Source organism: Thalia democratica, chromosome 8 (assembly GCF_965202585.1).
Source record: "Thalia democratica chromosome 8, ktThaDemo2.hap1.1, whole genome shotgun sequence".
NCBI classification, from domain to species: Eukaryota; Metazoa; Chordata; class Thaliacea; order Salpida; family Salpidae; genus Thalia; species Thalia democratica.
Window position 1 is genome coordinate 33,252,920 of NC_139172.1, and position 13,695 is coordinate 33,266,614.

Consider the following 13,695-nt stretch of genomic DNA (forward strand, 5'->3'; position numbering starts at 1 on the left):
AACTGAAGAAACTTAGTTTTACAAAAAAAATCTTAATTAAATAATCTTGTATACTAGTTCTAATATAAAATTTTTATATTACAATATTGAAACAGAAAATAATATTTAAAAATCATTTACTGTCATAATTTCTCGTTATCTTATCATTTATCTAGTTTTATACTATATGTTTATCTAATTCTTTAAAAAATTTGATTCTAAGATATCATTTTAAATTTTGAATTAGATAATCATAGTCAATAGTTTTACCTTTTTATTTGTAATAAACTCTGTTTTTTTATGTTTTTTTTTTGTTTTTAGACTGCAGAGGTGCAATTTTTAAAAGTAAGGAAAAGTTTGAGTGTCGCTTTTGTCAAAAGAAGTATTCAAGTAAGAAGGCTCTAAATTGACATAATAATGTACATGAAAAAGTATACCAATGCATCACTTGTAAAAAGTGTTTTCGCAGTAAATCAGCTCTTGAAGTTCACACTAGAACGCACACGGGAGAAAAGCCCTATGCTTGTTCTATTTGCAATAGACAATTTTTAACAAACTATAGCTTACAAGTACATCAGGCAACTTACAGTGATGATAGAAAGTTCAAGTGAGAGATATGCACAGATGATAGATATTTTAAAACTAGAGGTCAATTAAGTACTCATATGAACTATAATTACGAGCCTTCTCATCAATGTAAAGTTTGCCAGGAGTATTTTCACTTTAAAAAAGACATTGTTATGCACAGTAGAACGTACACGGGAGAAAAACCCTACGTGTGTTTTACTTGTGGTTAAAGATTTGCTCAAAAATCTTATTTACAAAACCATCTGACAATTCATAGTGATGAGAGGAAGTATAGATGCAAGATATGCCCTGATGGGTGATACTTCGAAACTAAAAGCCAATTGACTAATAACATGCGTTATCATTATAAACCGAAATGCATTTGCGCATTTTAACACACTTAGTCTTTTTATTTAGTGACTACTTAAATTTAAAAAGTAGTCAATAACGCCCTATGACAACGCCAAACTGAAGATTACATAAACACAACACACAAAAAATAAAAGAATAAAATTAAAAGATGTGTAATAAAATCGTTTCTGTTTTAAACATCTAGAGAAAAGTTTTTAAAATTTGTTGTTGATAATGTTGTTTTAATTTTAATAAAATACAATTGAAATACCGACTAATAAACATCACTAAATTTTAAACAAATGACTACAAATTTTTATTTGCTGCTGTTTATTAATTCTTTATAGTAACTAATAATATTTTACTGAGGTCCTACAAGTCCTTATAACTATATTTGACGAAAAATATTTTATCAACACCAATTGTTTTTATATACTTATGAAATAGTCTTGCCTAAAATTACTCATATTCAAAATGAATTATAAAGTTGCCTACAAAAACAGAAGTCATATAAACTTAAAATAAGTTTACTTTTCAGTCTTTAATTTAAACTCTGTATCTTTTATTTAAAATTCTAAAAATACTAATCAGCATTCGCAGCAAAATAATTTATTTATTTTTGTTTGTAATTTCAAAAATGTTTTGCAGATTTTTTTCAATAGTAACTAAAAGTAAATACTTGACAAAAAAAAAAAAGACACTAAAATACATAAATTTAGCAGCTTAAAAAATTTCTGAAAATAACGCGACAAGTCACTTTTGCACTAAGGGTCACTTTGGTAAAAAGAGTAACATAATATACTCATATTTTTTTTCAAAATTGGTGAATTTTGAAATTTTCAAGCTTTGTTTTATAATAGTTTATGTGAAGCTTTCACGTAGAAGTACTTTTGAAATAACCTATTTTTGTAAACTTTAAAACTACAATTAAACACTTTTTTCAAAGACCATAAAAAATAATGTTTGATCTAATAAACGAATACACTCTCTAAGTCGACGTCCGACAGATTAGGTTATCTATAAGTCTATAAACACTATAACTGAATTTTGTGAAAACTTTAAAATCAAAAATTAATGAAAGTTTTGAACTTAGTACTGATATATAGAAATGTCTTTCATTTTAAATTTAATTTAAACACGGTTTAAAAAGTTAGCTTTTATTTATTACACACTAATGTTACAATAAAACAAAGTTTTATATAAAAACTTAAATAAAACAACTGAATACATCTTTTATAAAAAAAATTAAGTTAAACTATTTTTTCATTTTTCGAACAACTGAAAAAGAAGTTCTAAGATAAATGTGAAATTTAAAATAAGTACAGTTGTTTTACATTTGTTACGTAATAAGTATATTTTTTAATTTTGAACTAGTAAAAATAACAAAGTTTAAGTAATTTCTAAAAAAAATACAAAACTTTTAATTTATACAAACAACGGTGACTAAATTATTAAATTTTTAATTAAAATAAAATTAATATTAATTAAATATTTTTTATATTAACTGTAAATCTCAATTTAAACCATAAGTTCCATAACACTTTTCGTTAAATTTTTTTTTTCAAACGTTTCGTAACTATAAATAAAATTCTTCCAGACAATATTTCTGTATAAACTTTACAGTTTAATATTGAAATAAATTGAAATCAAGTATTCAGAGTCAGAGCAATGTCGTTAAATTGCTTATGTTGTTATGATAATAGATCACAGATATATTTCAGACTTTTTTATATAAAAATTTCACTTTAAGCTAACAAAGCTACTCGTTTTAACAAATACGGTTTTCAGTGTAAATTAACGTGCTAACAATTTACTTATAAACTTTTTCCTGCCTTCAGAAAGCGTTAGGGAGAATAAATATTCTTAGTGAAGATTGAAACATAGCGTTTGTATACTAAATTAGACATTTATTATTATTTAAAGAGGGTGGTCACTAACCTGAATCCCTAAAATTTAACAATTTAGGCTAAAAAACCTTGAATTAAAGAATTGAAAAAAGTAAATTCAACTTTATTTTAAACTAGGTATCTTGATTTCTTATCATTTATTACTACCTCTAGTAAAATTTTGACTTTGATATTTAAAATTCAAATCAGCTACTGTTTATTTATTTTTTTTTAAAGCAGCGTTAACTTAAATGTCAACACTCTAAGTCAAAATCGAAAACTATATTAGACTTAAAATGTTTTTTGTTTATTTATGCTAAACATATTTCAAAGAGCTTTAATGACTATTCAACCTTTATGTCTAATATACCAATTATGTTATTATAATCGTAAACTTTATTTGATTTATCTTATCAAATTCTCCAAAACATCATATGTGAAGTATTTAAATTCAATCTATTTTAAATATATTTAATCTATCGCAAAGTTAATATTTTTAAATTACTAAAAACATGAAATGAATACCGATGGACTAAAATATTAAGTATAACTAAAATAATTTCTCATTAATGGAGCGAATGTGATTTTCATTTCAAGTGAGTTCTTTATTTTTAGGACTTCATACGTGAAAACAAAATACTCTCAGATAAAGCTGTTTGGGTTTTATAACAAAAGTTTTTTTTTATTAAAGGTAAATTATGTTGTCGGCGGGCTAGGTTTACGTAGAATGTCAGATATTTTGAAAGAGTTATAGCAGACCACCTAGTAAACTATAAAAAAAAAGTTTAAATAATTCTAAAGACCAATCACTTGGTAACAATTTGTTACAAAACTGTTACAAAAAATGCTGTACTTTATCTATTAAACAAGAGTTCTGAAGCTAAACAGTAAACAGTGTGTCTCAGGCCAAAATGTCTGCAGTAAGTTTCTATTTTCTATGATTTTTTTATTTAAACCGTCTAAAAATATAGTTATACTTTTCTAAGCGTATTTAACGAAAATATCGTTTGCTACCTTAACTTAAAAACAAAACTTGGTGTGAATTTTATTAAAATGGTATTAGCAATTTAAGTTATCTTTATCTGTTTTAAATAGCTTTTGAAAACTAGAAGTATAGACAAAAAAGTTATACCTCAAGTATTTTATTTATAAGCTTAAGATTAACAAACTTAATAGTAACAATCAAAAATTAAAATGTTGAAACATTTATGGAAATAAAAAATAGTTTTTAATATTTACAACTTTTAAATATATATTTTTTTATTTTTAAATAACAACTTGAACAGTTTGATAAAATATCAAGAATAACTTAAAATTCAAGTTTTCAAAATCTTGTTATGCCTAACCAAATATTAATATTTTTAATAATTTTAAATTATTACAAAACATTACTACGTTTGAAACTGCTCTTTTTATTAAAACAACTACGAATATATAACAGGGTGACATAAAAATATAAATCATTAACTAGACTTGAAAAAAGTTAGTTATCAATTAAATAATTTTGTTTTTCTATATTTACCAATAAGCTTTAAATTTTTAAAAATTTTACTAAATAATCATGGTTACAAAGAAAAATAACGATTATTATCTAAAACTCAAAACAGTTTGTAAAAATAATATCTTTTTCCAAGTTTAATTAATTGTAATAATAAAAATTAATACAAAACACACTAATTTGACCTAAAAGGTGCCATAGACAACCGAGCAAAAACTTCTAAATTGAAACAGATTCTTTAAATAAAAGTTTTATAGCTAAGTGTTAAGTGAGAAACCGGTTAAGATGCCCTGAATTCAATGTTTATTCAATTATCTAGAAAAAATTCTCAGAACCAACAGTTATTGATCTCTAAATTGTAGAGATGCAAAACTAAAAAACATATTTTTTGGCTGACAATCAAATGCTTTAGGACAGAAAAACAGTCAAGCATAAAACAATTAAAGAATGTCATAAAATTATTTTAGCTTTTACTTAATCAATGTGATCAACTTAAAAAGACTAAAAAATATTGATGGTCGTCAGAATAGTTGCTAAATATCAATCAATTTACTAGAGTGTGACACATTAATTTTACTTTTTAGTTTAGTTTTCAACAAGATGTTATCACTCCTTCAGGTCAATCTGGCATAATTACAGCTAATAGTGAGTCACATTAAATATGTAATAATTTTTTTTAAATGTTTTTAAAAAAAAAGAAAGTACGTTGTAAAGGATCTTTCTTGTCAAAAGTACCGCAGTGATCGTTTAAATAAGTACCCACTTATGCTTAAGTCTATGTACCCCTCATCTCTTACTACTACTGTGTCTACTACGTAGGAAGTCGAATTTTACTTTAACTTAAGTAAAATTTTTGAAAAGTTTACTTTTTGTGTCACCCTGCCAAAGCAAATCGCATTTACTTGCGAACTTACAAGAAAACTCTTTGGTCCTGAGTTTTGACTTCCAATTCGGAGTTAAACTTCATTAGGTTGAATGAACCAATAGTCACTTCTACTCTGCATTGTGGACATTCTTTCTTTTGACTGTTCAAAATGCCATCAGCGCATTTACAACACAGCGGATGGCCACAGGTTGGAATGACAATGTGAAGATGTTCGTCAAAGACCTCTTTGTAGTTATTGAGACAAATGGAACATGTCTTTTCTTCAAAAAACTTCAAAGTTTCACTATCTTTGTCCAAATCCGCTAGTTTATCACTTATTTCAGACTGATCAACTTCATTTTCTGCTAACGGTTGGGCAGTAAGTTTTTCATTAAAATTAATTTCACACGATAAGTGATATTCTTCACTTCTGTTGTAAACATCCATATTCCAGGTGTTCAAACCTTCTTCCCTCAAAAACCGAAACCCTTTGAGAATTTTTGATGAAAAATTGCTTTGAAAAGTTCGCTCAAACTTTCGGATTAGTATTTCAACAGCTTCATTTTCACTTCTGCATTTATTAACATTGATTAATGACCATTCATCTAAACGATAGGATTTCATTTTAGATTTAACTAGAATCCTTAAAAACATCCATTCTCCATTGCTTCTTAATCTTTCAACGCTAATTTTATCTATAGTATCAGACATTTTAAATTTAGCATATCTAAAAACGTATAATGTTAATTTAGATATATATTAAAGTTGAAACATGTTAATTTTACAGTAGAAACTATAGTTATTAAAAATTTTGGTTAGCATTTAATTTAAGTTTTTTACATTTAAATTTATGATATTTAAAACACCCTAAAACATTATTATGTAAATATAAGTATTAATGCTGTAAAAAGTATAACACTGTACCATTTCTACATTTTCTGTTTTTGTTACATTTAGACATGTATAGTTAATGAAACTAAGTTGTTCTATAAAAATATTAATTTAAGTAATGCTAATAAAATTAATAGTTACTTCAGTCCAAGTAGTATTAATTATTTTGAAAACATAAAAAAACATTGATTGTATAGCGTATGCTAAGTGAAAATCAAAATTACAATGTCACATACAAGTATTGTCATTGTCAGTTTTTTTGTGTTGAAAAAATAAACTTATAAATAACAATAAGTAATGTTATGCTAAATATCTTGTTAGAATGTGCTTTATAATAGCTTAATTATTAACTTCCTATTTTTGCAAAATAAGTGACATTTTTTACTTGTTAAGTGATTTTCTACACCAAATCTGTCGTGCATTACAACTTACTATAGTATTGAATGATGATGTAATTATTAGTACACAATCACACACTCTATATAGTATAAAACCTAAACTATAATGCTAAAGAAATAGGCGGAATTTGTGGATTTATAATAACTGAGTTTTTATATTAGTCTTTAACAAAATATTAAAGAAATTGCTTCATATAAATCTAATTTAAACAACTTAAAAACATAGCTTTTAATTTTAAAAATTAGCAGTGAAAATTTTTCATATAAAAATTCAAACCTATTTTTTTACTTAGAAGAGTATCTCATACTAAACAAATGTTTTGATGGCCACTTTAACAAAAATAAAATAAATTAGAATAACCTTTGTTTATAAGAACAAAATAATAAAATACTTATTAAAAAAGCGTTATTGTTTACTTAGATAAACAATAAAAAATTACTAATCTGATATAATTAAGAGAGAAAAAATATATAAAAACAATAAAAATATAAATTCGCTTGTTTTGCATAAATTTAATTGAGTACTTTTCATCAAAATACTTTTATGCTGAACACTTAGTTTGAAGGACCATAATTTGACACCCTCTGCTTTGCATAAAATGTTATTAAACAAAATACAGTAAGTTTTACAATTAATCTTGCATACTAAGGTTTTCAGAAGTTTTTTGATCTTAATCTGATGAAAAAAAAAATTGACTTAGAAGTTAAATAAATCTGCCTAGAAGTTTGCTTAAATGTTTAATATCTTTATGTTGATTTTTATTGTAGTTTAACAATGATTAAAATAGAAATTTTGTAGTTTTTATTACTTGGTTTTAGAAACTTTACAAATAACTAACAACTCTTATTTTACAATTCTGGTCACCAGGAAAAAAATATTGATTTAAACTTTCTAATTTTTGTATTATTAATAGTTTAATTTAAACATGAAAAAAACATATCAAAAATTTTATTAAGTATTTAATGATTAGACTTTTAGCGCTTGTCTCAACTCTCTAGATAACAATGTGATTTTATTCTAGATTTTAGTCATAAATTTAAATATTATCTAGTATAGATGTTATTTATCCAAGTATCATATAGTTTATTGACAATTAACATATGAATGTGTTATTAATTGTATTAAATTTGTTAAAACTAAATTAACAAATCGCTTTTACAACTTTTTTTGATTTATTTTTAACAAATTCATTTGTTTATTCTTAATAAATCTTTAAAGTATTCTCATTTTAATCCTTCATAATGCTTTAAGGGAAGTATTCTTTAAAATTACACTTAAAACTTACTTATTATACTTAAATTAAATTATCACAATAGAAGAAATTCCTTTTCACTTTTTTAAATATAAAAATTTAATTTCAACATGCCTAAATAAAAAAAATGTAATCTACTTTTAATATCGAAAAAGTAAAAATATGACTGAAGCAGACTTAAACTACTATTTTTATTTCTCCCAATTTTCAGTAGGAAATAGTTTTATTAGCTAGATAAATTCATTTATTATAACTTTGGGATGATAAAAAATTTGGCTTATGTTAAGATTTACGAATTTTTATTTTATAGGAATTTAACTTTTTATTTCCAATTCGAGGTGATTATAGTTCAACTTTTAAGTGGTTACTGCATAAAGCAACTTTAAATGCCTTTTATAAATGTTAAGTTTCAGTATTTCTCAATACTTTTAGCACAACTACATTTTCTAAACTTGATAAAATGACATCCAATTTAAATATTTTTTTCATCCTATAGTATTAATTATTTTGTAATGTAAAAGAAATATAATAAAATGAAAATTAAATTCATATTAAAACTTATAGTTATATATTTCAAAAAGTGTTTGATAATTTAAAAAAAAACTTTGTGCAGGTCTACTTTATATAGTTATGATGATAAAAATAATCTGACAAATTTAATTAGAACTCAATTTAAGTATCAAGTAAAAAGAAAAGCTAAGTTTTTCAATGTCTTATTTATAAGATAAACATTCTTTATTTCCATAAGAGATGTTCCATAGCTACTGCCTATTATTATAACTTGTATAATATGAACTTGAGCTGTTAGAACTCTAAAAGTTAAACACCTAAACAAAACAATTAGTCTATGATAAAGATTGTAATATAAAAATCTAAAATATGTTTTTACTATAACTAAAAAAATACTTTTTTTTGAGATTAACTATTGAAAGTGAAACTAAATTGAGATTAAAAGACATAATTTGTAAATAATATTATACAGCAATGGTAATCAATCTTATAAATAATAAAAAAACAGTTGAAAATGTTATTTTATTCAGTAAAAATTATAGCTTAGAAAGTTTTGAAATTTATTTAGCAGTAGTTTAAAAATATTTAAAGTTTAAACAAAACCTAAATGATCAATGTCTTATTTATTAAGTGATAGTATTTTTAGATTTTAGTTAAAACTTTAGTGAGATTTGATTGAAATACTTTGATCTAGTTACACAAACTACTTACTAAAATACCTATTTGGTAACTACAATTTTAACTTAAAAGACTAAATATTTTAATATTGACTTAAATCATGATAAATAATAGTTTTAGATTTAAAACATAATCTAGTATGTTATTTCTGAGAGTAGTGTTGATCTTGCCACAAAGTTAAATAATTGTAATGAAAACTTTAAAATAAATAAAATTCATGTCATAAAATTATGGTTGTACATAAAATCAAATTTTGATACTGGATCAACTAAAATTCTAAATCTAGAAAAATAATTTCCTAAGGTTTTTTAAAAATCTTAAATTTAACCTGAAAATTTTATAAAATAATCAAAACTGTCCTGAGTTTTAAAAAGTGTGACTTTATTCTGAGTTATGCTAATCATAGTAAGATTTTTTATACTTTTTTAATATCAAGAATTTTTTTTCAAAAAATCCCCTAAATTAAAACTTTTGAGCCGCAAATTTGTCGGGGTCAATTTTCTCAGAAATTTAAAAAATTACTAAAAATCTATCTCCTATTTCATTTTTCAAGCAACCTTCTTCAAACTTTAGAAAATTTTTCTTAAGTTACAAGAAAAAAATGTTACTTATGAATTTAGATAATTAAAACAAATAAAAATTTTATTACAAAAATTAAAAAAATAGTATTTTTCTTTCAAAAAAAAAATATATTTTTACTACAAATTTTTAAATCCATAAGTAAGGTTTTTTTTGTTATTGTTTAAAGATTAAACTGTTAAAGTTTGAAAAAGATTGCTTGAAAAACATAGGACGAGATAGATTTTAAGCAAACTAGCTTTTTTTCGCTGTTTCAGTTTTTCCTTCCAATAGGTAACCTATTATGCGGTCCGACTTTGACTGGTAATATCTCGAAAAATAATTCGAATTTTTTAAAACAAAAAAAGCATCTTAAAGCTTAAAAAAAATATATCAAATAAGATCAACTTCTAAAAAACATGGCTTAACCCCCTATGGCCTTAAACTACAAATAAATTGTCAACTAAGTATAACAACTAATACCTCAAAGCATTTTTCTCTGTGCAATTTCTAAATAATGTTCAATATCTATTTTATATCAACTGAAAAAAATTGTATTAAACTCAAAATAACTCATACTTTTAGTTTGTTGCAGCTTTTAATATACTACCTTTATCTTTTATATAAAAATGTTAAATCTTAAGTATTATAATTGAAAATTTTAAATATTATGTAGGAGAAATCTAAATAGCTAGTTTTTGTTAACTTCTACAATTTTACCTTTATTACAATATAAAACTATAAAAATAAATCTTAATAAATGAAGAAAATCTGAAACATAAACAAAATAAAAATTAAAAATTTTATACCACTTGAACTGTGTAATAGTAATATTTGGTGTTGGTCTGCATTTTTCAATTCAAGCTTTTGAACTTAAGATAATTTTCCTACCTGACATATTTTTATACTTGCAACATTCCATACAATATTACTTTGCATATTATTTTAAATAATAATCTGAAAATTAATGAAAACAAATGGTTACTTTTTCTTTAGTATTATAAAAAATATTTGACAAAAAAAATAATTAACTTTGAATATATCAGGATTGCTTTGCCACTCTTTGAGTCAAAATAACTGTCCTGAGTTAGTTTGAAAATGTCATGTGTCATAATAAGCATTTTAAATTATTTTACAGATTTTTATTTTGTTTTTAAACTAATAGAAACTAAGCTTTATAACAAAGCTTTTAAAACCACTATATCTACCCTGATTAAAAAAAACAAGTCTATTCTCAGTCAGCCTGAGCTTAAAAATACTTAGAGCATTCAGAGTTATCATGATTTTTACTGAGTTATACTAAAGTTTTCCAAAACTTCATAAAATCCTGAGTTATCCTGAGTGTGTGAAAAGATTTTACTAAATGTTTCTGACACAAAACAAAATGTTTGAAAGATAAATTTTTTAAGGTCAACTTTTTCAATGCTTTTAAAAATTAACAAGAAATATAACTTTTTACTTATATCAAAGTCAGTTTTTCAAGATCTTTAGGGAATAACATTTTTTAAATATTACAAACAGTTAGTAGAAAAAAAAAATTAATATCATTTAAAATTTGATTTAAAACAAAATAAACTTAAATTTAAAATTAATCAATAATGTCTTTTAGACTAAAAATTGATTGTAAAAAAATCTGTTTTACAAGTTGCTACAAATTTATTCATTATTTGACTAAAGAAATTTTAAAATAATTTGCTACAAAAACTGATTAATTTTTAAACTTTATGGCTGATAAAATAACAAAGTTTGATTTGTTTGTTATCTTAATAAAAAAAAATACTTTTAAAAAAATTTTAAGTTTAGTTAATTTAAACAATACTTTTTGTATAGTGAGATTAAAACTGTAATCACAGTATGAACTGTTTGTTTATTAATTGTTTTAATTTTTTTTTCCTGTTTTTTGTTATTTTTCTTTTAAATTATATTTCTAGTATTTTTATTTTTATTATCAATTTATTTTTGTTTTGTTAGCAGTTGTTTATTGCTATTTTTACTACAGTTTGTTTATTCTTGAATCATTCTCACTATAAAACAGGTTTAGCTTTATGGTTTGTTAATAAAATATTAGCATTTGTCTATCTAAAAAAATCTTTCATGAGGTTAAACTACTGCGGTGCACTAACTAGTTGCGTACTGTTTGAGTCTAAATTCTTATGAAGTTAATGAAGTTTTAAAATTTTTTCTTATGTAGTTTTTCATCAACATCGGTGCGCATTTGCAATTATGCACCGAATCAGTATACTGTGTAATTTCCCTAACTTGTTACTATCTGGTATTATAAATTTCGTTTAACTTTTTGAATAGTAGAAAAACATAGTTGAAAAAAGGCAAAGTAAGCAAAAAGAAAAAAACAATAAAGGATAAAGATTTTGCATTTTGTTTTACTTATTTTTTTTTGGGTGGCACGCATGCGCCAGCGTCCCTCCCCACGCTACGCCCCTGGTAGGGTGTATTTTAACGATTTAATAGTTTATTTAATGAGAATGAATTTAAACTTTACAAGCATTAGTTATGAATCTTTATGGTAAGAAATGTCAGTAGGAAATAATTGTAAGAACAGTAAAAATACTTTACTAGAATTAATTTACCGTTATCCATAAACTTCGATTCCTTAATTCAGTAAACAATTCTCAGATTTCTTTTAAGAAACTATAAATAAATATAAAAAAAAAAACATCTAGCAGATGCTTCACTTATTTTTATCATACATGAAACTAACAGTTTAATAAAGTAATAAAGAATTAACTATTTAATATGAAAGCTATACTGATATAAAGTTTAATAACTTAATAGAAAAAAATTAAAACAAAAACTTAAAAAAATTAAAACAATATCAAAAAAGACATACTATGAAAACATGCTTAAAATCTCTGAAAAATACAACAAAAAATTGGAGAATAATAAATAACATAACTAAGAAATAACAAGAAAACCAATTCACACATCAACTGGATATAGATAAAAATTCTTATATTAAACCAGTTGAAATAGTTGATGAATTAAATATTCATTTTGTCAGTATTGATTTACATACTTGTACAAAAAAATGTAATACTCTAAACTCAGCCAATAAAGTAGAAAATGTTAGTAACAGTTTTTTAGCTTAATAGAAGAGAATTTGAAATATATAACAATATAAACATTTAGATTTAAACAAGGCTAATGGCTATATTAAATTCTCAGCTATTATTTTTTTAAATTAACAGACTTATCTCTAAAATTTTTTTGTGAATTGATTAATCAAGCATATAATGTAGGTAAATATCCAGAATAGTTTTAAATTAGCATAAATAATTCCAATATTCAAAACATGATCAAAAAAAGTACCAGACAAGTATAGACCAATCTTCAATTTTATCTAATTTAGATAAAACAGTAGAAAAACTAATTAATATACAATCCATTATTTACTTTTTTTACTAAAAAAATTCAAAATTTGGTTTTTGAGAGAATCACTCTACTACCAAGGCTTTGTCTTAATTTGTAGAAGTTGTTCGGAATAGATTTGATAAGGAAGAAATACTATGTGCGGTATTAATTGATTTAACTAAAGTATTTGACAGTGTTGATAAAAAAATTTTGCTCAACAAATAAGAATGTTATGGTGTAAGAGGGAAAATGCAGTTGTTAATTAAATCTTACTTGACTAAAAGGGAACAGTATGTTAATTTCTGTGGTTATGAATCAACACGTAAAAAGATTGACTTAGAAGAACCACAAGGTTCAGTCCTAGGACCTCTTTTAATTCTTATACACATAAATGACCTACAAAACAATACTAGCTTAAATGATTTAATTTTGCAGACAATACCTTACTATTTAAAACATTTAATAAAAACACATACTTACAAGACAGTGACAACGTTAATTTTGAACTTAAAAAAGTCTCAAATTGGCTTTAAGAAAATAGACTTTAATTAAATATGGATAAAACTATATGTATATTCTATTTCATCCAGTTAAAACATATTTTAGGAAAAGTATAAAATTTTGTGTCAAATTAGGTAAAACAGTAGTAAAAATGGTAAAAAATTACAAGTACTTAGAAGTAATAATAAATAATAACTTTAGTTGGGCGAAACATATTGAAATTGTGAAAGGTAAATTATTAAAAGAAATTGGTTTTCTATATAAAAAAGGTACTTTTTAAATGAAAAACTATATATTTATTTTTTAATTAATTTTTTAAGAGCCATATAATATAAGGTATGGTTTGATATGCTCGGGCACAACCAATAAAAAAAAAATATTTAAATCCATG